This window comes from Pseudophryne corroboree, unplaced genomic scaffold (assembly GCF_028390025.1).
Source record: "Pseudophryne corroboree isolate aPseCor3 unplaced genomic scaffold, aPseCor3.hap2 scaffold_90, whole genome shotgun sequence".
In the NCBI taxonomy this organism is placed as follows: Eukaryota; Metazoa; Chordata; class Amphibia; order Anura; family Myobatrachidae; genus Pseudophryne; species Pseudophryne corroboree.
Genome location: NW_026970479.1, coordinates 403553 through 428800, shown reverse-complemented (window position 1 = coordinate 428800; position 25248 = coordinate 403553). Strand labels below are relative to the sequence as shown.

The window sequence follows — 25248 nt, the reverse complement described above, 5'->3', positions numbered from 1 at the left end:
GGGTAATGCTGGACTACTCCCGTTACCCCTATGGCTGGAATTGTCTTACCAGTGGTTCTCATGCCCACTGTCGAATTTATCACTGATTTGGCCGCCCCTGTGTCTACAAGAAAGTTTAATGATTTACCAGCTACATTGATTGCAATTTAAGGTTCACTCCCAAGGCTTGCAATCAATTTTACTGGCTGCAGATTACAGGTATGGCCACACCCCTATTGGGTATGGTGACCTCCCTGAATCCCGCTGGCAGCAACTACTTGTGAAGGGGTTAAATGGGAACTGCCAGGAGTTTGCCAGTCTCTGTTCGGGGAGTATCTTTTTGTTTCTCCTGCATGTGGCTCATAACTCCGTCTCTGCGGACCTTGCTCCCAATGTCGTGTGTCGTGTCGTTGTCTAGGGGGTTGGTAAGATCTTTGCGAATTTTTCGCTCTACAGTCTCGTGCTATGTGTCCCTGTTTATGACAAAAATAACATGTTACCACATTTGACTTACCCACAGGGTTTGGTGATATAAACACAGGCTGTTTTGTGGTCAGGGCCTGTATACTTACTGACATTAACTTATCACCTTGCGACTCCCTGTGTCTGGTGATATTCCGGTCGTGATCAATAGCAGCCTCTCTCAAAGTAGCCACTGACAGACCTCGCCAACATGGTTGCGTGGTCTGTACCCTTGTCTTTAATGCTTCTTTTAAACCATCCATTAGCACAGATACTGCTACTTCTTGATGGTTTGCATTGGTCCTAATGTCCTCTATGCCAGTGTACTTTGCCATTTCTAATAATGCCCGGTGAAAATAATCAGCAGCTGTTTCTGTCTCTTTTTGTTTAATGGAAAAAAATCTATTCCATTTGGCTACAGCTGGGAAATACTCCTTTAACTGTAAATGTATTCTTTTTACGTTATCTTTGTTGTACACATCTGTAAGAGGTACATCCAGATCCAATCCACAGTCAGCTAAAAATTGAGCTGAGTCGACATTGGAGGGTAAACATGCCCTCAGCAATATCTGCCAGTCTTTGTTATTGGGCTCTAAAGTGTTTCCTAGGTCTCTGATGTATTTTTGGCTAGCAACTAAGTCTTTTCTGGGGTCAGGGAATTCAGACACTATGGTCCTTAATTCCATTCTGGAAAATGGGCTATACATGGCAATGTTCCTGATAGGAGTGACTCCTGATGTGTCAGTTTTCCCATTTGGAACAGCTATTACCCTAACAGGATTAAGTCTACTAACATCATTCTGTGTAGATTCTACAGCCTGTGGTGAAATGGTTTCAGCATAGTGTAAGGTGCCGTACTTACCCGTTGATACGACCTCACCTGTCCCTCCGCTAGGGGGCTTTGTTACTAATCTTATGGGCTGGGCCGTGCCTACTGTCGTTTCTGATATAGTGGCTGCTAGAGAGAGCGCCGATATTGTTGCCGATTCGTCCTCTTGATCACACTCCTGGGGAAAGTTCAAAACAGGGTACAACTTGCACGGGTTAATACTTGCATTGGTTAACTTATTAACATTATCCTTAACATTTATACAGTTGCTAAGTGCCTGTTTGTTACCCCCTGATGCGTCATTCTCCGCAACCAATTTCTCTCCTGATATGTATGGTGGCGGCGGGGCCATGGCTATCAGTTTCCTGATAGGGCCAGATCCCGCCGCCAGAGCCAATCCTCTCTGTATTTCACCCTCCTGTTGCCATAGCTGCAAATAATCATAATGTTGGATTCGTCTCTTTGTTGATTTAATGAGACATATCCTCCTCCTTAAATTCATTAACACTTCTGGGCTGAAGCTACCTACTCTTGGGAATTTCTCCCCGTCATGTACTGTCATTCTCTCCCATTCATCACATAAAATTTCTGTATGTAAACCATATTTTTCACACATTACATACCTTGCCGACCCGACTTGTCGGTTTACTGAATCAACCCGAACCGAGGTTGATCGCCCCCTTCCTGAACAGCTGGCCCCCATAATTTGCAGGTGTTGCTTGCTCTACCTCTGACCTTTATCTCAGGGTCTTCAGCGAACCCTTACAAAAAACCAAAATATTAAAAGATAGGTTGACGGTGAAGTTTACCGAGCACCTCACTCACTCGTCCACGCCGACCAATACGCCCACACACTGATATAGTGCTGGCGTACTCGACCCAGGGCCCCTATGAACCTCTATTTACTGGAACATGCGAGAGATATCCGAAGAACACTTACTCTTTCCAGTAACTATTGGTTGTTGGACAATTCCTGAGTGACCAGCGAACTTCCCTTCAGAAAATAAAAAATTACACAAATCACGTCAGAATATACAAATAGTTTTATGACCGGGTTTGTACACAAATGGTACTGGTCAGACTAACTTAATGCACACAATTACGTGCGGTACAATCGTTCAGCACATAAGCAACTAATCTTATGTACGGAGCGACCAGTGGAATCGACATTCAGCAGCTGCGAATTCCTTCAGCCTGAGCTTTTTATGGCCTATATGGGTGTCGCACCAACCCTTCTTGGTGTTGTGCCTTGTCTCTATAGCGGACTTCCTTGTCTGCTGTACTTGGACCTCCTGGTCTGTTATGCGACCTCCTGGTCTGACCTCCTGGTCTGTTACAGTATGACCTCCTGGTCTGCTACACTCTAATGCTCAAATTTTATGTTTAACCAGAGATGCCTCCCTAGCCACCACGTATGTCACTTACACGTATGTACTTCACGAGAACTCGATGATTTCTGTGGTTCAATCCCCAAAATTGTAAAAACAAACACTCACTCACCACATACACACTTTTGTTTCTATTTCTATTTCTGCGCAGAAATTTTTCTTTAGACCAGATGTGTTGTAAATTTGGAGAAGGATCTGTTAATTTAAATTTTAAATAAAATAGATTTGCGCTATTTATCGCCTGTTGCGCTATTTATCGCTTGTTGCGCTATTTATCGCCTGTTGCGCTATTTATCGCTTATTGCGCTATTTATCGCTTATTGTGCTATTTAAAAATCAACACTATCGTGTGATTTGAGTTACGTGGGCGTACCCAGACGCTCCGTTGCGTAATTTACGCTGCGTGCGTCGGCCTTTGCGTACGCGAGTCTCAGCCTTTTGTTAGAGACACGTGTATACAAAACCAATGTCCACCGTAACACAACTAACACGTTTTATCAATGTAGATGATCCTCGATCGTCTACCGTGCAACACACCAATCTCTCCTTTTACCATAGGTAGAGCTGCGTGTGTGCTTTACACTTTATCCCTTAACGCATTACTTTTACACTTTAACTATGAAATAGCGACAAATCTCTCTTAGCACGTTTTATCAATTATAAAATGGCAAACAGGAGAGTGATATATGAAAATACATGAATGAAAAAGAAATGCAGATATTGCACAATGCAAACTACAGGTAGTGCATCTACACGACATAGCCCTGAATTTTCCAATGCGCAGCTCTTTGCAAAAGAGAGATTTTGGCAAGGAAAAGCTGTCTTGTACCATTGCATTTTTCTCCCAAACGAAGGACACTAGAAAGAAAATTTTAAAGCCTCCTGTTAGGCCATCATCTACACGACATAGCCCTGAATTTTCCAATGCGCAGCTCTTTGCAAAAGAGAGATATTAGCAAGGAAAAGCTTTCTTGTACCTTTGCATTTTTCTCCCAAACGAAGGTCACTAGAAAGAAAATTTTAAAGCCTCCTGTTAGGCCATCATCTACACGACATAGCCCTGAATTTTCCAATGCGTAGCTCTTTGCAAAAGAGAGATATTGGCAAGGAAAAGCTGTCTTGTACCTTTGCATTTTTCTCCCAAACGAAGGACACTAGAAAGAAAATTTTAAAGCCTCCTGTTAGGCCATCATCTACACGACATAGCCCTGAATTTTCCAATGCGCAGCTCTTTGCAAAAGAGAGATATTGGCAAGGAAAAGCTGTCTTGTACCATTGCATTTTTCTCCCAAACGAAGGACACTAGAAAGAAAATTTTAAAGCCTCCTGTTAGGCCATCATCTATACGACATAGCCCTGAATTTTCCAATGCGTAGCTCTTTGCAAAAGAGAGATATTGGCAAGGAAAAGCTGTCTTGTACCTTTGCATTTTTCTCCCAAACGAAGGACACTAGAAAGAAAAATTTAAAGCCTCCTGTTAGGCCATCATCTACACGACATAGCCCTGAATTTTCCAATCCGTAGCTCTTTGCAAAAGAGAGATATTGGCAAGGAAAAGCTGTCTTGTACCTTTGCATTTTTCTCCCAAACGAAGGACACTAGAAAGAAAATTTTAAAGCCTCCTGGGTGTGCTGCTCCTGCGATTTCCCCAAATGTGGGAAACTTGACTGCATAATTTGTGTTTCCCCTGGTCGGCTCTCGTATAATTCAGATCTCTTTGTCTCAGGTCTCTCTCCAGCCTAGTTTGCTGTCTGTTTCCACTTCTCTTTTCTTGAGCCGCTCCCTTCTATGCCCTTGCGCACTATCCTGACTTCTCCTCCTCTCTGCTTACTTTGTGCCTTCCAACGCACAATGCGAACTACAGGTAGTGCTGCAGGGCCCACACCCTTTTACTTGCCTTACAGAGCAGCTCTGGAGCTGTTACAGTGCCCAGCTGCTGCAAGAAATCAGCTTGAATGCTTCAGGGGCTGGGGCATAGCCAACATGAGCCCCACACCGAAGGAGGGTGGAGGTGTTTAATGCGAACTAGGGGTCATCCAAGCGCCGCAAAAGGCCGCCATGCCCTGCACGCCCCTTTTCTCTTTTCATATGCAGACGAGGGTTGAAGCCAACTTTGACCCACTGCTTGGATGACATCACCATATGCAAATCCGTCTTCTGCAGAACTTCCCCCAGGAATGCTTGTACTAGTTGTTGCATTTGGTTTGTTGTTTGGGGGTGCTTCAGTATTAGGCAGCCTTCTGCCCTCCCATGTTCATCTGAAAATATGTGTTCTCCCTGCAGTTGTTGTCCCCAGATGAGAGTTCCCTTGTGCTGCCTCAGTTGAATCTCCTTTACTTGACAGAGATGTGCATGAGCAGCGGCCCTCCCCAGCCCTATTCCAAATCATACTTATTTTGCATAGGAGATACCATGGTCATGAAGATTGTTCTCCCAGGGTGAGGTTCATTCATTGCATTCTGGGTATGCTGACCTCTGTGATTTCCCCAAATGTGGGAAACGCGACTGCTTTATTTGTGGTAGTGGGGGACTGTGTTTGTGTTTTCCTCTGGTCAGCTCTGGTAAAAGTCAGATTTCTTTGTTTCAGATCTTCCTCTAGCCTTGTTCTTCTTTCGAGAGTTCCCTTGTGCTGCCTCAGTTGGATCTCCTTCACTTGACAGGGGGGTGCCCGAGCAGCGACCCTCCCCAGCTCTAGCCCAACTCCTACTTACCTGCCAGGTGAGATACTATGATCATGAAGGTGCTTCTCCCAGGGCAAGGCCCACCATTGCACTCTGGGTGTGCTGCCCCTGCGATTTCCCGAAATGTGGGAAACTTGACTGCATAATTTGTGTTTCCCCTGGTCGGCTCTCGTATAATTTAGATCTCTTTGTCTCAGGTCTCTCTCCAGCCTAGTTTGCTGTCTGTTTCCACTTCTTTTTTCTTGAGCCCCTCCCATCTATACCCTTGTGCACTATCCTGACTTCTCCTCCCGTCTGCTTACTTTGTGCCTTCCAATGCACAATGCAAACTACAGGTAGTGCTGCAGGGCCCACACCCTTTTACTTGCCTTACAGAGCAGCTCTGGAGCTGTTACAGTGCCCAGCTGCTGCAAGAAATCAGCTTGAATGCTTCAGGGGCTGGGGCATAGCCAACATGAGCCCCACACCGAAGGAGGGTGGAGGTGTTTAATGCAAACTAGGGGTCAGCCAAGCGCCGCAAAAGGCCACCATGCCCTGCACGCCCCTTTTCTCTTTTCATATGCAGACGAGGGTTGAAGCCAACTTTGACCCACTGCTTGGATGACATCACCATATGCAAATCCATCTGCGGCAGGCCTTCCCCCAGGAATGCTTGCACTAGTTGTTGCATTTGGTTTGTTGTTTGGGGGTGCTTCAGTATTAGGCAGCCTTCTGCCCTCCATGTTCATCTGAAAATATGTGTTCTCCCTGCAGTTGTTATCCCCAGATGAGAGTTCCCTTGTGCTGCCTCAGTTGAATCTCCTTTACTTGACAGAGATGTGCCTGAGCAGCGGCCCTCCCCAGCTCTATCCCAAATCATACTTATTTTGCATAGGAGATACCATGGTCATGAAGATTATTCTCCCAGGGTGAGGTTCATTCATTGCATTCTGGGTATGCTGACCCCTGTGATTTCCCCAAATGTGGGAAACTCGACTGCTTTATTTGTGGTAGTGGGGGACTGTGTTTGTGTTTTCCTCTGGTCAGCTCTGGTAAAAGTCAGATTTCTTTGTTTCAGATCTTCCTCTAGCCTTGTTCTTCTTTCGAGAGTTCCCTTGTGCTGCCTCAGTTGGATCTCCTTCACTTGACAGGGGGGTGCCCGAGCAGCGACCCTCCCCAGCTCTAGCCCAACTCCTACTTACCTGCCAGGTGAGATACTATGATCATGAAGGTGCTTCTCCCAGGGCAAGGCTCACCCATTGCACTCTGGGTGTGCTGCCCCTGCGATTTCCCCAAATGTGGGAAACTTGACTGCATAATTTGTGTTTCCCCTGGTCGGCTCTCGTATAATTCAGATCTCTTTGTCTCAGGTCTCTCTCCAGCCTAGTTTGCTGTCTGTTTCCACTTCTCTTTTCTTTAGCCGCTCCCTTCTATACCCTTGTGCACTATCCTGACTTCTCCTCCCGTCTGCTTACTTTGTGCCTTCCAATGCACAATGCAAACTACAGGTAGTGCTGCAGGGCCCACACCCTTTTACTTGCCTTACAGAGCAGCTCTGGAGCTGTTACAGTGCCCAGCTGCTGCAAGAAATCAGCTTGAATGCTTCAGGGGATGGGGCATGGCCAACATGAGCCCCACACCAAAGGAGGGTGGAGGAGTTTAATGCGAACTAGGGGTCATCCAAGCACCGCAAAAGGCCGCCAAGCCCTGCACGCCCCTTTTCTCTTTTCATATGCAGATGAGGGTTGAAGCCAACTTTGACCCACTGCTTGGATGACATCACCGTATGCAAATCCGTCTTCTGCAGAACTTCCCCCAGGAATGCTTGCACTAGTTGTTGCATTTGGTTTGTTGTTTGGGGGTGCTTCAGTATTAGGCAGCCTTCTGCCCTCCCATGTTCATCTGAAAATATGTGTTCTCCCTGCAGTTGTTGTCCCCAGATGAGAGTTCCCTTGTGCTGCCTCAGTTGAATCTCCTTTACTTGACAGAGATGTGCCTGAGCAGCGGCCCTCCCCAGCCCTATTCCAAATCATACTTATTTTGCATAGGAGATACCATGGTCATGAAGATTGTTCTCCCAGGGTGAGGTTCATTCATTGCATTTTGGGTATGCTGACCCCTGTGATTTCCCCAAATGTGGGAAACTTGACTGCATTATTTTTGGTAGTGGGGGACTGTGTTTGTGCTTTCCTCTGGTCAGCTCTGGTAAAAGTCAGATTTCTTTGTCTCAGATTTTCCTCTAGCCTTGTTCTTCTTTCGAGAGTTCCCTTGTGCTGCCTCAGTTGGATCTCCTTCACTTTACAGGGGGGTACCCGAGCAGCGACCCTCCCCAGCTCTAGCCCAACTCCTACTTACCTGCCAGGTGAGATACTATGATCATGAAGGTGCTTCTCCCAGGGCAAGGCTCACCCATTGCACTCTGGGTGTGCTGCCCCTGCGATTTCCCCAAATGTGGGAAACTTGACTGCATAATTTGTGTTTCCCCTGGTCGGCTCTCGTATAATTCAGATCTCTTTGTCTCAGGTCTCTCTCCAGCCTAGTTTGCTGTCTGTTTCCACTTCTCTTTTCTTGAGCCGCTCCCTTCTATGCCCTTGCGCACTATCCTGACTTATCCTCCTGTCTGCTTACTTTGTGCCTTCAAACGCACAATGCGAACTACAGGTAGTGCTGCAGGGCCCACACCCTTTTACTTGCCTTACAGAGCAGCTCTGGAGCTGTTACAGTGCCCAGCTGCTGCAAGAAATCAGCTTGAATGCTTCAGGGGCTGGGGCAGAGCCAACATGAGCCCCACACAAAAGGAGGGTGGGGGTGTTTAATGCGAACTAAGGGTCATCCAAGCACCGCAAAAGGCCGCCATGCCCTGCATGCCCCTTTTCTCTTTTCATATGCAGATGAGGGTTCCAGCCAACTTTGGCCCACTGCTTGGATGACATCACCGTATGCAAATCCGTCTTCTGCAGACCTTCCCCCAGGAATGCTTGTACTAGTTGTTGCATATGGTTTGATATTTGATGGTGCTTCAGTATTAGGCAGCCTTCCGCCCTCCCATGTTCATCTGAAAAGATGTGGTCTCCCTGCAGTTGTTGTCCCCAGACGAAAGTTCCCTTGTGCTTCCTCAGTTGAATCTCCTTAACTTGACGGGGGAGGGGCTGCCCGAGCAGCCACCCTCCCCAGCCCTATCCCAACTCATACTTATTTTGCATATGAGATCTCTTGATCATGAAGATTGTTCTCACAGGGTGAGGTTCATCCATTATATTTTAAAATAGGAAGGTACAAATTACATATTTGAATTGCATCTATGTGTTGGATTCAAATGTCCCCCCCCCTTCCTTTCTCAATTGTGCCCGTCAGCAGCTATTCTAAGGTTGCTGCCAATGGGTGTGACACATTAATTTCTTCTGTGGGGTACACTGGACTCCACAAGGATTCACATTGGGGTGTAGAGTAGGATCTTGATCTGAGGCACCAACCGGCTCAAAGCTTTTGACTGTTCCCAAGAAGCTCAGTGCATTCTCCTCTATAACCCCGCTTCCATGAACAGGGAGCTCAGTTTGTAGTTGGTGCCTTCAGTAGCAGGCCACTTAACAGGGGCCTGCCTCAGGCAGCCTATTCTTAGCTATTAATTTTGACAAGAAAAGAAGAACTTGTTTTATGAGAATCTACAAGGGCTGCAGCAGGCTAGGTCTAATAGACATCTTTACTGCAGCTTCATCACTCCCAGCGGCGCTGTATACTCCCGTGCCCTGGTTGCTGGGTCACTGCAGCGGAGGCTCCGGTTTCTTCCTAAGGTCAGTCACACACACACCGCCCTTCCGGATCACGAGGCCGCTGATTAAGGGGAGCGTGGCCGTAGGGGGTGGACCGTGTGCGCACTGGCGTGGACACTGATTACTGGGCAGCCGCTCCACTAGCCACCAGGTACAGTTAAGGAGCACAGGTCTGGGGGTTTTTCTCCTATATTAAACCAATTTTGTACTGCCCGCAGCGCATTGTGATAGGTAATAGGGCCTGATTCAGGTTGGATTGCAATCACAATAAGCGATCCAACTGCAAAAATTGCTAAGAGCATACGCATGTGCCTGCATTTTCTGCGGCACCCCGCAGAGAATGCGATCGCCTCTGCCTGTCAATCGGGGCAGGGGGGGAGAGGGGGGTCAGCAACACTCCATTTCCAAGTCAGGGATGGAGCGGTGCGGGGGCAAGGCTTCAAAATGGGGTCTGCAATGGAGGAGACACAGGGGGCGTGGTCACAGCGGCTGTATTACATCACATTCAGCCGCTGTGATCACAAAAATGGTGGCGGCTTCCTGCGCGCACATACAGTCTGCACCAGCAGGAGGCTACACCATTTTTTATGATCACGCTGAACTGCAGTGCGACTGCAATTACAGCATTGTCAAGAAGGGAGGCGTCATGCTGGGTGGCCATTAGAGATGAGCGGGTTCGGTTCCTCGGAATCCGAACCCGCCCGAACTTCACCCTTTTTTGCACGGGTCCGAGCAGACTCGGATCCTCCCGCCTTGCTCGGTTATCCCGAGCGCGCCCGAACGTCATCATCCCGCTGTCGGATTCTCACGAGACTCGGATTCTATATAAGGAGCCGCGCGTCGCCGCCATTTTCACACGTGCATTGAGATTGATAGGGAGAGGACGTGGCTGGCGTCCTCTCCGTTTAGATTAGAAGATAGAGACGAGTGACATTTGATTTACTACTAATTTGGGGAGCAGTTGAACTTGTCAGGAGTACTCAGTAGTGCAGAGTTTTGCTGATAGTGACCACCAGTTTTATTATTTATAATCCGTTCTCTGCCTGAAAAAAAACGATACACATACCATATATGTGCTCAGCCTCAGTGTGCTGCATGATATATCATCTATGTATATCTGACTGTGCTGAGTGCTCACTGCTCACACAGCTTAATTGTGGGGGAGACTGGGGAGCAGTTATAGCAGGAGTACAGTGCACACTTTTGCTGCCAGTGTGACCACCAGTATATTGTCTGCCTGAAAAAGTTAAACACTCCTGTGGTGTTTTTTTTTTTTTATTCTATAAACGCATTCTGCTGACAGTGTCCAGCAGGTCGGTCATACATTATATTATATAAATATTTACCTGCAGTAGTGTTATATTTTTTTTTCATCTCTATCATCTTTATCATCTCTATATTAGCAGACGCAGTACGGTAGTCCACGGCTGTGGCTATCTCTGTGTCGTCAGTGCTCGTCCATAATTGTATACCTACCTACCTGTGGTGGTTTTTTTTTTTCTATCTTCTTCATACTAGTAGTTTAGGAGTCTGCTGACAGTGTCCACCAGGTCCATCATTATATTATATACCTACAGTAGTAATATATTTATTATATTATCTATACTAGCAGACGCAGTACGGTAGTCCACGGCTGTGGCTATCTCTGTGTCGTCAGTGCTCGTCCATATTTGTATACCTACCTGTGGTGGGGTGTTTTTTTTCTATCTTCTTCATACTAGTAGTTTAGGAGTCTGCTGACAGTGTCCACCAGGTCCGTCATTATATTATATACCTACAGTAGTAATATATTTAGTATATTATCTATACTAGCAGACGCAGTACGGTAGTCCACGGCTGTACCTACCTCTGTGTCGTCACTCGTCCATAATTGTATACCTAACTGTGGTGGGGGTTTTTTTTCTATCTTCTTCATACTAGTAGTTTAGGAGTCTGCTGACAGTGTCCACCAGGTCCGTCATTATATTATATACCTACAGTAGTAATATATTTAGTATATTATCTATACTAGCAGACGCAGTACTGTAGTCCACGGCTGTACCTACCTCTGTGTCGTCACTCGTCCATAATTGTATACCTACCTGTGGTGGGGTTTTTTTTTCTATCTTCTTCATACTAGTAGTTTAGCAGTCTGCTGACAGTGTCCACCAGGTCCGTCATTATATTATATACCTACAGTAGTAATATATTTAGTATATTATCTATGCTAGCAGACGCAGTACGGTAGGCCACGGCTGTGGCTATCTCTGTGTCGTCAGTGCTCGTCCATAATTGTATACCTACCTACCTGTGGTGGGTTTTTTTTTCTATCTTCTTCATACTAGTAGTTTAGGAGTCTGCTGACAGTGTCCACCAGGTCCGTCATTATATTATATACCTACAGTAGTAATATATTTAGTATATTATCTATACTAGCAGACGCAGTACGGTAGTCCACGGCTGTACCTACCTCTGTGTCGTCACTCGTCCATAATTGTATACCTACCTGTGGTGAAGTTTTTTTTATATCTTCTTCATACTAGTAGTTTAGCAGTCTGCTGACAGTGTCCACCAGGTCCGTCATTACATTATATATACCTACAGTAGTTATATATATTTTTTTTTATATCATTAATTATCATCTCTATACTAGCAGACGCAGTACGGTAGGCCACGGCTGTGGCTATCTCTGTGTCGTCAGTGCTCGTCCATAATTGTATACCTACCTACCTGTGGTGGGGTTTTTTTTTCTATCTTCATCATACTAGTAGTTTAGCAGTCTGCTGACAGTGTCCACCAGGTCCGTCATTATATAATATATACCTACAGTAGTTATATATATATTTTTTTTATATCATTAATTATCATCTCTATACTAGCAGACGCAGTACGGTAGTCCACGGCTGTAGCTACCTCTGTGTCGTCAGTCACTCGTCATCCATAAGTATACTAGTATCCATCCATCTCCATTGTTTACCTGAGGTGCCTTTTAGTTGTGCCTATTAAAATATGGAGAACAAAAATGTTGAGGTTCCAAAAATAGGGAAAGATCAAGATCCACTTCCACCTCGTGCTGAAGCTGCTGCCACTAGTCATGGCCGAGACGATGAAATTCCATCAACGTCGTCTGCCGAGGCCGATGTCCAATGTCATAGTACAGAGCATGTAAAATTCAAAACACAAAAGATCAGTAAAAAAAAGGACTCAAAATGCAAAAGTACAATGCTGCTTTTCCTTGCCGATATCTCTCTTTTGCAAAGAGATAGGCATTGGAAAATGCAGGGCTATAACGTGTAGATGAAGCACTAACAGGAGGCTTTAAAATTTTCATTCTAGTGTCTTTCGTTTGAGAGAAAAATGCAAAGGTACAATACAGCTTTTCCTTGCCGATATCTCTCTTTTGCAAAGAGATAGGCATTGGAAAATTCAGGGCTATAACGTGTAGATGAAGCACTAACAGGAGGCTTTAAAATTTTCATTCTAGTGTCTTTCGTTTGGGAGAAAAATGCAAAGGTACAATACAGCTTTTCCTTGCCGATATCTCTCTTTTGCAAAGAGATAGGCATTGGAAAATTCAGGGCTATAACGTGTAGATGAAGCACTAACAGGAGGCTTTAAAATTTTCATTCTAGTGTCTTTCGTTTGAGAGAAAAATGCAAAGGTACAATACAGCTTTTCCTTGCCGATATCTCTCTTTTGCAAAGAGATAGGCATTGGAAAATTCAGGGCTATAACGTGTAGATGAAGCACTAACAGGAGGCTTTAAAATTTTCATTCTAGTGTCTTTCGTTTGGGAGAAAAATGCAAAGGTACAATACAGCTTTTCCTTGCCGATATCTCTCTTTTGCAAAGAGATAGGCATTGGAAAATTCAGGGCTATAACGTGTAGATGAAGCACTAACAGGAGGCTTTAAAATTTTCATTCTAGTGTCCTTCGTTTGGGAGAAAAATGCAAAGGTACAATACAGCTTTTCCTTGCCGATATCTCTCTTTTGCAAAGAGATAGGCATTGTAAAATTCAGGGCTATAACGTGTAGATGAAGCACTAACAGGAGGCTTTAAAATTTTCATTCTAGTGTCTTTCGTTTGGGAGAAAAATGCAAAGGTACAATACAGCTTTTCCTTGCCGATATCTCTCTTTTGCAAAGAGATAGGCATTGGAAAATTCAGGGCTATAATGTGTAGATGAAGCAATAACAGGAGGCTTTAAAATTTTCATTCTAGTGTCCTTCGTTTGGGAGAAAAATGCAAAGGTACAATACAGCTTTTCCTTGCCGATATCTCTCTTTTGCAAAGAGATAGGCATTGGAAAATTCAGGGCTATAACGTGTAGATGAAGCACTAATAGGAGGCTTTAAAATTTTCAATCTAGTGTCCTTCGTTTGGGAGAAAAATGCAAAGGTACAATACAGCTTTTCCTTGCCAATATCTCTCTTTTGCAAAGAGCTAGGCATTGGAAAATTCAGGGCTATAACGTGTAGATGAAGCACTAACAGGAGGCTTTAAAATTTTCATTCTAGTGTCTTTCGTTTGGGAGAAAAATGCAAAAGTACAATGCTGCTTTTCCTTGCCGATATCTCTCTTTTGCAAAGAGATAGGCATTGGAAAATGCAGGGCTATAACGTGTAGATGAAGAACTAACAGGAGGCTTTAAAATTTTCATTCTAGTGTCTTTCGTTTGGGAGAAAAATGCAAAGGTACAATACAGCTTTTCCTTGCCAATATCTCTCTTTTGCAAAGAGCTAGGCATTGGAAAATTCAGGGCTATACCGTGTAGATGAAGCACTAACAGGAGGCTTTTAAATTTTCATTCTAGTGTCCTTCGTTTGGGAGAAAAATGCAAAGGTACAATACAGCTTTTCCATGCCGATATCTCTCTTTTGCAAAGAGATAGGCATTGGAAAATTCAGGGCTATAACGTGTAGATGAAGCACTAACAGGAGGCTTTAAAATTGTCATTCTAGTGTCTTTCGTTTGGGAGAAAAACGCAAAGGTACAATACAGCTTTTCCTTGCCGATATCTCTCTTTTGCAAAGAGATAGGCATTGGAAAATTCAGGGCTATAACGTGTAGATGAAGCACTAACAGGAGGCTTTAAAATTTTCATTCTAGTGTCCTTCGTTTGGGAGAAAACTGCAAAGGTACAATACAGCTTTTCCTTGCCGATATCTCTCTTTTGCAAAGAGATAGGCATTGGAAAATTAAGGGCTATAACGTGTAGATGAAGCACTAATAGGAGGCTTTAAAATTTTCATTCTAGTGTCCTTCGTTCGCTTAGCCGTGGTCGAGACGCTCAAGCGTCACGTTCGCTCACGGCCAAGAGATCACAGGCAGGCACGCTATTGGCTGCTGACTAACGTAATGGTTCGCTATAGCGTAACGGACGCTGTATCGGGAGCGGGCTGCTCGAGCGATACAGACGCTCACGAGAATACGCTGTTGGTATCGGGCACACTTATAGGTGAGCGACTACCGTAATGCTACGCTATCAGCGTAGCGGACGCTCGAGACCACGAGGAGATCACGAGCGGCGCCGACGCTCACAATGTTAAACCTTTATGTCTAAACCACAAACAATGTAATTTGCTGTAAAACCTTAGTGTAGAGATAGGGTGTAAATGCAACACTGTATAACCTTATTAACTCAAAAGCTGTTCGAGCGTCACCGACGCTCTGAGAATACTTAACACTATAAGAAATACACAAATACCGTGCTTAGGGTCCAACGCCTAATATATATATTATGAATGTTATACTTGCAAAAGAATTAATACAATACAAGTCATACACTACAATATAACATAGACTAACTAACCAGGTAACTACACAGTAAATACAATACAAGTACGTTTAAGAGAAAATGAGAGAAAGAGAAGAGAGAGAGAGAAAGATATGGCCCATAATAACAAGAAAAGACAATATGATTACGGAGAAAACTTACGCACAAAGGAAACGATCGCATGCGCCTCTGGACATCCAGCTCCCGATTTTCAGCAATGATAACCGATGAAGAGTGAGTGCTGGATGTGATCGGCCTGTCTATTTATGCCCCACACACAATACAATTCAATGGTCCCTACAATCTCATTGTTCATTGGACACAGGAATTCGTCTTCGCATTATAACAAAAGGTCATAGGTTGATTCATACAGGTGGGCTGTGACTATTTCCAACAGCTTAGGTGGGAGGGAAACTGGGTTTCCCGCCGCATGGATAAGTAAGTGCAAATACAGTAAATGTTCATAAACTTCTTATGTCCATAACTATTCGCACGAGCGATTGATCCGCTTCAAACCAACACCGGAATATTGCTAATTAAATACTCTTCCGATGGATACTAAACACCACTGTATTACTCCTGTCTGACCCTTCGTATCAAACAATGAGGGATCTCTCTGTCCAGGAACATACTACATTAACTAAACTTTCAGAATCTATCAAAGGGACCATAATCTACAAAATGCATTATATGGTGAAAATATGTAACGAAAGAGTCGCCCGCTAGACGCACACAATCTCTACCGTAAATGCGCATACCGTGCGCCTGCGGGTGCCCGCAACAGCGAGTATGCGCACGCACGGGAGAGCGCACGCATGCGCAGCAGGGACACATATGAGGTGCAAATATGGCAGTGTGCATCGTGATATTTTTCTGACTTTGACAGCTTACATGATTCTCCGCCCAGCGAAGAATTCTGGTGGCTTCCGCCATCGCCACTCTGCTCCTTGTGCCGCCTTGGCGGTTTACATGAACTACTGCGGTGACGTTGTCTGACTGGATCAGAACTGGTTGGTCGCGAAGTAAGGTCTCCGCTTGACATAGGGCGTTGTATATGGCCCTTTGCTCCAGGATGTTGATGTGAAGACAAGTCTCCTGACTTGACCAAAGACCTTGGAAATTTCTTCCCTGTGTGGCTGCTCCCCAACCTCGGAGGCTCGCGTTCGTGGTCACCAGGATCCAGTCCTGAATGCCGAACCTGCGGCCCTCTGGAAGGTGAGCACTCTGCAGCCACCACAGGAGAGATACCCTGGCCCTGGGGGACAGGGTGATCAACTGATGAATCTGTAGATGTGACCCGGACCACTTGTCCAGTAGGTCCCATTGCAAGATCCTCGCATGGAACCTGCCGAAGGGAATGGCCTCGTATGATGCCACCATCATTCCCAGGACTCGAGTGCAGTGATGCACTGACACCTGTTTTGGTTTCAATAGGTTCCTGACCAGAGTCATGAGTTCCTCGGCCTTTTCTATCGGAAGATAAACCCTTTTCTGGTCCGTATCCAGAATAATGCCCAAGCAAAGTCAGACGAGTCGTAGGAACCAACTGCGACTTCGGGATATTGAGAATCCAGCCGTGTTGCTGTAACACCTTCAGTGAAAGTTATACGCTGTTCAGCAACTGCTCTCTTGATCTCGCTTTTATGAGGAGATCGTTCAAGTACGGGATAATTGTGACACCTTGCTTTCGCAGGAGCACCATAATTTCCGTCATTACCTTGGTGAAAATTCTCGGAGAAAATTCTGGAGAGACCAAACGGCAACGTCTGAAATTGGTAATGACAATACTGTACCGCAAATCTTAGGTACGCCTGATGAGGTGGATAAATGAGTACATGAAGGTATGCATCCTTTATGTCCAGAGATATCATAAAATCCCCCCCTTCTAGGCTGGCGATGACCGCTCTTAGCGATTCCATCTTGAACTTGAACCTTTTCAAGTATAGGTTCAGGGATTTTAAATTTAATATGGGTCTGACCAAACCGTCCGGTTTTGGGACTACAAACAGGGTCGAATAATTTCCCTTTCCTTGTTGAAGCAGGGGAACCTTGACCACCACCTGTTGAAGATACAATTTGTGAATTGCATTTAACACTATCTCCCTTTCCTGGGGAGAAGATGGTAGGGCCGATTTGAAAAACCGGCGAGGAGGCACCTCTTCGAATTTAAGCTTGTAACCCTGAGAAACAATTTCTATTGCCTAGGGATCCACCTGCGAATGAACCCAGATGTGGCTGAAAACTCGAAGACGTGCCCCCAACTGGGCGGACTCCTTTAGCGGAGCCCCAGCGTCATGCGGTGGATTTTGTAGAGGCCGGGGAGGACTTCTGTTCCTGGGAACTAGCTGTGTTGTGCAGCTTCTTCCCTCTGCCCTTACCTCTGGCAAGAAAGGACACACCTCGTACTTTCTTGTTTCTCTGTGATCGAAAGGACTGCATTTGATAATGTGGTGCTTTCTTAGGCTGTGAGGGAATATAAGGCAAAAAATTTGATTTACCAGCTGTAGCTGTGGAGACTAGGTCCGAGAGACCTTCCCCAAACAATTCCTCACCCCTGTAAGGTAAAACCTCCATATGCCTTTTTGAGTCGGCATCACCTGTCCATTGCCGGGTCCATAGGACTCGTCTATCAGAAATCGACATAGCGTTTATTCTAGAACCCAGTAGACTAATGTCACTTTGAGCATCTCTCATATATAGGACAGCATCTTTTATATGCCCTATGGTCAATAACATAGCATCCTTATCTAGGGTCTCAATCTCTGCTGATAAGGTATCTGTCCATGCTGCCACCACGCTACAACCCCGGCCGACGCAATTGCCGGTCTGAGTAAGGTACCAGAATGTGTGTAAATGGACTTTAGGGTAACCTCCTGCTTGCGGTCAGCATGGTCCCTGATGGTAGCCGTATCCTGGGATGGCAGCGCTACCTTTTTGGATAAGCGTGTCAATGCTTTATCCACCCTAGGGGAGGATTCCCACCGTATCCTGTCCATTGGCGGGAAAGGATACGCCATAAGAATCCTTTTGGGAATCTGCAGCTTTTTGTCTGGAGATTCTCAAGCTTTTTCACATAATTCGTTCAACTCATGTGAGGGGGGAAAGGTTATCTCAGGTTTCTTTCCCTTATACATGTGTACCCTCGTGTCAGGGACAGGGGACTCTGTGATGTGCAAAACATCTTTTATTGCAATAATCATATATCGAATACATTTAGCCAATTTTGGCTGTAACTTTGCATCATCGTAGTCGACACTGGAGTCAGAATCCGTGTCGGTATCTGTGTCAACTATTTGGGATAGTGGGCGCTTTTGAGACCCCGAAGGTCCCTGCGACATAGGGACAGGCATGGGTTGACTCCCTGACTGTTCCCTAGCTTCAGCTTTGTCTAATCTCTTGTGTAATAAGTTTACATTAGCACTTAAAACATTTCACATATCCATTCAGTCAGGTGTCGGCGTTGTCGATGGAGACACCACATTAATTTGCTCCTGCTCCTCTCTAGGAGAGCCTTCTACCTCAGACATGTCGACACACGTGTACCGACACACCATACACTCAGGGAATCCTCTTATCTGAGGACAGTTCCCCAACAAGGCCCTTTGGAGAGACAGAGAGAGAGAGTATGCCAGCACACACCCCAGCGCTATATGACCCAGGAAAAAAACACAATAATTTTATGTTTACCCAGTAGCGCTGTATTTCCATATATATATGCGCCTAATTATGTGCCCCCCTCTTCTTTAAGACCCTCTTTCTACCGTGGTATAAGCAGGGGAGAGTCCGTGGAGCTTCCCCTCAGCGGTGCTGTGGAGAAAATGGTGCTGGTGAGTGCTGAGGGAGAAGCCCCACCCCCTCAGCGACGGGCTTCTGTCCCGCTCAAATATAGTAAAAAAATGGCGGGGGCTCTTATATATATATATACAGTGCCTAGCTGCATATATATTTATTTTGCCAAAGAGAGGTCTATATTGCTGCCCAGGGCGTCCCCCCTGAGCCCTTCACCCTTACACTGACTGCCGTGTGTGAGGTGTATGGGAGCAATTGAGCACAGCTTTACTGCTGTGCGTTACCTCAGTGAAGATCATGAAGTCTTCCGCCGCCTCTGAAGTCTTCTTTTCTTCTCATACTCACCCGGCTTCTATCTTCCGGCTCTGCGAGGGGGACGGCGGCGCGGCTCTGGGACGGACGGCGAGGGTGAGACCTGCGTACCGATCCCTCTGGAGCTAATGCTGTACAGTAGCCTAAGAAGCAGAGCCTATCAACTCACAGAAGTAGGTGTGCATCTCTCCCCTCCGCCCCTCGATGCAGGGAGTCTGTTGCCAGCAGGCTCCCTGAAAATAAAAAAATCTAACAAATATACTTTCTGTCAGGAAACTCAGGAGAGCTCCCTGAAAAGCACCCAGTCTCCTCTGGGCACAGTAGTAAACTGAGGTCTGGAGGAGGGGCATAGAGGGAGGAGCCAGTGCACACCCAGATCTAAAGTCTTTCTTTAAGTGCCCATGTCTCCTGCGGAGCCCGTCTATCCCCCATGGTCCTTACGGAGTCCCCAGCATCCTCTAGGACGTAAGAGAAAAATTATGCTGGCAGAAAAATCCAATTGAGTGATTAAACAGCTCCAGAGCTGCTCTGTAAGGCAAGTAAAAGGGTGTGGGCCCTGCAGCACTACCTGTAGTTTGCATTGTGCATTGGAAGCCTAGTTTGCTGTCTGTTTCCACTTCTTTTTTCTTGAGCCCCTCCCGTCTATACCCTTGTGCACTATCCTGACTTCTCCTCCTGTCTGCTTACTTTGTGCCTTCCAATGCACAATGCAAACTACAGGTAGTGCTGCAGGGCCCACACCCTTTTACTTGCCTTACAGAGCAGCTCTTGAGCTGTTACAGTGCCCAGCTGCTGCAAGAAATCAGCGTGAATGCTTCAGGGGCTGGGGCATGGCCAACATGAGCCCCACACCGAAGGAGGGTGGGGGTGTTTAATGCGAACTAGGGGTCTCGCACAATGCGAACTACAGGTAGTGCTGCAGGGCCCACACCCTTTTACTTGCCTTACAGAGCCGCTCTGGAGCTGTTACAGTGCCCAGCTGCTGCAAGAAATCAGCTTGAATGCTTCAGGGGCTGGGGCATAGCCAACATGAGCCCCACACCGACGGAGGGTGGAGGTGTTTAATGCGAACTAGGGGTCATCCAAGTGCCGCAAAAGGCCGCCATGCCCTGCACGCCCCTTTTCTCTTTTCATATGCAGACGAGGGTTGAAGCCAACTTTGACCCACTGCTTGGATGACATCGCCATATGCAAATCCATCTGCTGCAGGCCTTCCCCCAGGAATGCTTGCACTAGTTGTTGCATTTGGTTTGTTGTTTGGGGGTGCTTCAGTATTAGGCAGCCTTCTGCCCTCCCATGTTCATCTGAAAATATGTGTTCTCCCTGCAGTTGTTGTCCCCAGATGAGAGTTCCCTTGTGCTGCCTCAGTTGAATCTCCTTTACTTGACAGAGATGTGCCTGAGCAGCGGCCCTCCCCAGCCCTATCCCAAATCATACTTATTTTGCATAGGAGATACCATGGTCATGAAGACTGTTCTCCCAGGGTGCGGTTCATTCATTGCATTCTGGGTATGCTGACCCCTGTGATTTCCCCAAATGTGGGAAACTCGACTGCATTATTTAATGCGAACTAGGGGTCATCCAAGCACCGCAAAAGGCCGCCATGCCCTGCATACCCCTTTTCTCTTTTCATAAGCAGACGAGGTTTGAAGCCAACTTTGACCCACTGCTTGGATGACATCACTTGCTGCCTTTCCAATGAAGCAAGTTTAATTTAATAATAGGTGAAAAACCATCCCTACAAAGGTGTTAATCAGATACTTGGCTTTGTGGACACTTTTCAGAGCACAAATTTGTTAGCATAAAAATAAAGCCAGAAAATGAAGAGCTGTTTAATCACTCAATTGGATTTTTCTGCCAGCATATTTCTTTTTCTCTGCAACCCACTGCTAAATTGTGCTTCGTGGCTGTTTTTTTTATAAAATCACTTAATCAAATCTAACTCTGATTACATCAGAGAAGGCCAGGTACCCTACACCATAAGAGGTGGTTTGAAATTTTTACTTGTCTACTTAAAGATCACCAAAATCTGATAACGAGGTCAATTACGTCCCTAGGTGGGATTGAACCACCAACCTTTTGGTTAACAACTGAACACGCTAACTGTTTGCGCCTCAGAGACACATTGCGAAAGTACATACTGACAAAGGTTAATAAGCATTCATCTAGAACGTTTCCTAGAAAAACTTTAAAAATTCAATAATCTGGAGAGTTTTTGTAAGATGTTCCTTCCATCAACCAATGAAGAAACACATTGGTACTTTCCCATGATGAGTGAGTGCTTCAGGATCTCTTGCACTTACATGTGCAGCAAAGGACTACAATGGAAGCATGCTGGGCCTATAACCCAGAGGTAGGCAGATTGCAACTGTCCTCTGCTATATGCATTTTTTTTGTTAATTAAAGTAATCCAAAACTGGGATTGATATTTTGGCTCTTTTATTTTTACTTAAAGTACAATAACTTTTACCGTTTTAATTTGTTTTAATAGTATATTGACAGTATTGTTTTCTTTCAAAAATCCACTTAATTTTCTTTACCCTATTATTAAAATGGTAATTGACAAAAACAAACTACATTGTCACCAGAAGAGCAATACAAAATGTACAAGTGATATATTAAAATCATCTTTTCAGCTTGAATTTCAATGATGCATTGAGGTAACGATTTTGTGAGAAACATCTTCACCCTTAAATAAAGATTTTCTTAATTCCCTACCTGTGTGCTAATTAGATATCACCTTGTTTTCACATTAAACAGACTTCCACATGAGAAAGCAGCAAGGATGCAGTGGCGTTAATGTTTCCTGGTGTCAACCTGTATTATTTCAGTAGACATTGAAATGAGGATGCATCTTGCTGCCTTTCCAATGAAGCAAGTTTAATTTAGTAATAGGTTAAAAACCATGCCTACAAAGGTGTTAATCAGAGACTTGGCTTTGTGGACACTTTTCAGAGAACAAATTTGTTAGCATAAAAATAAAGCCAGAAAATGAAGAGCTGTTTAATCACTCAATTGGATTTTTCTGCCAGCATTTTTCTTTTTCTCTGCAACCCACTGCTAAATTGTGCTTCCTAGCTGTTTTTTATAAAATCACTTAATCAAATCTAATTCTGATTACATCAGAGAAGGCCGGGTACCCTACACCATAAGAGGGGGTTTGAAATTTTGACTTGTCTACTTAAAGATCACCAAAATCTGATAACAAGGTCTATTACGTCCCTGGGTGGGATTGAATCACCAACCTTTAGGTTAATAGCCATACACACTAACTGATTGCGCCACAGCGACACTTTGCAAAAGTACATACTGACAAAGGCTAATAAGCATTCATCTAGAACGTTTCCTAGAAAAACTTTAAAAAGTCAATAATCTGGAGAATTTTTGTAAGAAACACATTGGTACATTCCCATGATGAGTGAGTGCTTCAGGATCTCTTGCACTTACATAGGCTATTAACCAAAAGGTTCCCACCCAGTGATGTAATTGACCTTGTGATCAGATTTTGGTGATCTTTAAGTAGACAAGTCAAAATTTCAAACCCCCTCTTATGGTGTAGGGTACCTAGCCTTCTCTGACGTAATCAGAGTTAGATTTAATTAAGGTGCGCAAGGGCATAGAAGGGAGCGGTTTAAGAAAAGAGAAGTGGAAACAGACAGCAAACTAGGCTGGAGAGAGACCTGAGACAAAGAGATCTGAATTATACGAGAGCCGACCAGGGGAAACACAAATTATGCAGTCAAGTTTCCCACATTTGGGGAAATCGCAGGAGCAGCACACCCAGAGTGCAATGGGTGAGCCTTTCCCTGGGAGAAGCACCTTCATGATCATAGTATCTCACCTGGCAGGTAAGTAGGAGTTGGGCTAGTGCTGGGGAGGGTCGCTGCTCGGGTACCCCCCTGTCAAGTGAAGGAGATCCAACTGAGGCAGCACAAGGGAACTCTCGAAAGAAGAACAAGGCTAGAGGAAGATCTGAGACAAAGAAATCTGACTTTTACCAGAGCTGACCAGAGGAAAGCACAAACACAGTCCCCCACTACCACCAGGAAACATTAACGCCACTGCATCCTTGCTGCTTTCTCATGTGGAAGTCTATTTAATGTGAAAACAAGGTGATATCTAATTAGCACACAAAAAAGAAAATTAAGTGAATTTTTGAAAGAAAACAATACTGTCAATATACTATTAAAACAAATTAAAATGGTAAAAGTTATTGTACTTTAAGTAAAAATAAAAGAGCAAAAATATCAATCCCAGTTTTGGATTACTTTAATTAACAAAAAAAATGCATATAGCAGAGGATAGTTTCAATCTTTCTACCTCTGGGTTATGGGCCCAGCATGCTTCCATTGCAGTACTCTGCTGCACATGTAAGTGCAAGAGATCCTGAAGCACTCACTCATCATGGGAAAGTACCAATGTGTTTCTTCATTGGTTGATGGCAGAAACATCTTACAAAAACACTCCAGATTATTGACTTTTTAAAGTTTTTCTAGGAAACGTTCTAGATGATTGTTTATTAGCCTTTGTCAGTATGTAATTTTGCAAAGTGTCGCTGTGGCGCAATCAGTTAGTGTGTATGGCTATTAACCAAAAGGTTGGTGGTTCAATCCCACCCAGGGATGTAATTGACTTTGTTATCAGATTTTGGTGATCTTTAAGTAGACAAGTCAAAATTTCAAACCCCCTGTTATGGTGTTAGGTATTTAGACTTCTCTGATGTAATCAGAGTTAGATTTGATTCAGTGATTTTATAAAAACAGCTAGGAAGCACAATTTAGCAGTGGGTTGCAGAGAAAAAGAAATATGCTGGCAAAAAAATCCAATTGAGTGATTAAACAGCTCTTGGATGGTTTTTCACCTATTACTAAATTAAACTTGCTTCATTGGAAAGGCAGCAAGATGCATCCTCATTTCAATATCTACTGAAATAATACAGGTTGACACCAGGAAACATTAACGCCACTGCATCCTTGCTGCTTTCTCATGTGGAAGTCTGTTTAATGTGAAAACAAGGTGATATCTAATTAGCACACAGGTAAGGAATTAAGAAAATCTTTATTAAAGGGTGAAGATGTTTCTCACAAAATCGTTGCCCCAATGCATCATTGAAATTCAAGCTGGAAAGATGATTTTAATATATCACTTGTACATTTTGTATTGCTCTTCTGGTGACAATGTAGTTTGTTTTTGTCAATTACCATTTTAATAATCGGGTAAAGAAAATTAATTGGATTTTTGAAAGAAAACAATACTGTCAATATACTATTAAAACAAATTAAAATGGTAAAAGTTATTGTACTTTAAGTAAAAATAAAAGAGCAAAAATATCAATCCCAGTTTTGGATTACTTTAATTAACAAAAAAAAAATGCATATAGCAGAGGATAGTTTCAATCTGCCTACCTCTGGGTTATGGACCCAGCATGCTTCCATTACAGTACTCTGCTGCACATGTAAGTGCAAGAGGTCCTGAAGCACTCACTTATCATGGGAAAGTTCCAATGTGTTTCTTCATTGGTTGATGGAAGAAACATCTTACAAAAACTCTCCACATTATTGACTTTTTAAAATGTTTCTAGGAAACGTTCTAGATGAATGCTTATTAGCCTTTGTCAGTATGTACTTTTGCAAAGTGTCGCTGTGGCGCAATCAGTCTGTGTGTATGGTTATTAACCAAAAGGTTGGTGGTTCAATCCCACCCAGGGACTTAATTGACCTTGTTATCAGATTTTGGTGATCTTTAAGTAGACAAGTCAAAATTTCAAACCCCCTGTTATGGTGTAGGGTACCTGGCCTTCTCTGATGTAATCAGAGTTAGATTTGATTTAGTGATTTTATAAAAACAGCTAGGAAGCACAATTTAGCAGTGAGTTGCAGAGAAAAAGAAATATGCTGGCAAAAAAATCCAATTGAGTGATTAAACAGCTCTTCATTTTCTGGCTTTATTTTTATGCTAACAAATTTGTTCTCTGAAAAGTGTCCACAAAGCCAAGTCTCTGATTAACATCTTTGTAGGGATGGTTTTTCACCTATTACTAAATTAAACTTGCTTCATTGGAAAGGCAGCAAGATGCATCCTCATTTCAATGTCTACTGAAATAATACAGGTTGACACCAGGAAACATTAACGCCACTGCATCCTTGCTGCTTTCGCATGTGGAAGTCTGTTTAATGTGAAAACAAGGTGATATCTAATTAGCACACAGGTAAGGAATTAAGAAAATCTTTATTTAAGGGTGAAGGTGTTTCTCACAAAATCGTTGCCCCAATGCATCATTGAAATTCAAGCTGGAAAGATG

General features: G+C 44.3%; 6 non-coding genes and 2 pseudogenes across 6 annotated transcripts; 7 read left to right on the top strand and 1 right to left on the bottom strand.

Moving 5' to 3' along the window:
* Positions 1 to 5045: 5045 nt before the first annotated feature.
* On the top strand, positions 5046 to 5209 carry LOC135045082 (U1 spliceosomal RNA). The gene has a single exon (XR_010237615.1). It is a non-coding gene; the product is annotated as a U1 spliceosomal RNA (small nuclear RNA).
* Positions 5210 to 5361: 152 nt separating this feature from the next.
* On the top strand, positions 5362 to 5502 carry LOC135044557 (U1 spliceosomal RNA; annotated as a pseudogene).
* A 694-nt stretch (positions 5503 to 6196) lies between these two features.
* LOC135045001 (U1 spliceosomal RNA) lies at positions 6197 to 6360 on the top strand. The gene has a single exon (XR_010237537.1). It is a non-coding gene; the product is annotated as a U1 spliceosomal RNA (small nuclear RNA).
* Positions 6361 to 6512: 152 nt separating this feature from the next.
* On the top strand, positions 6513 to 6675 carry LOC135045174 (U1 spliceosomal RNA). The gene has a single exon (XR_010237702.1). It is a non-coding gene; the product is annotated as a U1 spliceosomal RNA (small nuclear RNA).
* Positions 6676 to 7349: 674 nt separating this feature from the next.
* LOC135044839 (U1 spliceosomal RNA) lies at positions 7350 to 7513 on the top strand. Its single transcript, XR_010237377.1, has one exon. It is a non-coding gene; the product is annotated as a U1 spliceosomal RNA (small nuclear RNA).
* Positions 7514 to 7665: 152 nt separating this feature from the next.
* Positions 7666 to 7828, top strand: LOC135045173 (U1 spliceosomal RNA). The gene has a single exon (XR_010237701.1). It is a non-coding gene; the product is annotated as a U1 spliceosomal RNA (small nuclear RNA).
* Positions 7829 to 20380: 12552 nt separating this feature from the next.
* Positions 20381 to 20559, top strand: LOC135044572 (U1 spliceosomal RNA; annotated as a pseudogene).
* Positions 20560 to 22640: 2081 nt separating this feature from the next.
* On the bottom strand, positions 22641 to 22803 carry LOC135045223 (U1 spliceosomal RNA). Its single transcript, XR_010237750.1, has one exon. It is a non-coding gene; the product is annotated as a U1 spliceosomal RNA (small nuclear RNA).
* Positions 22804 to 25248: the final 2445 nt, after the last annotated feature.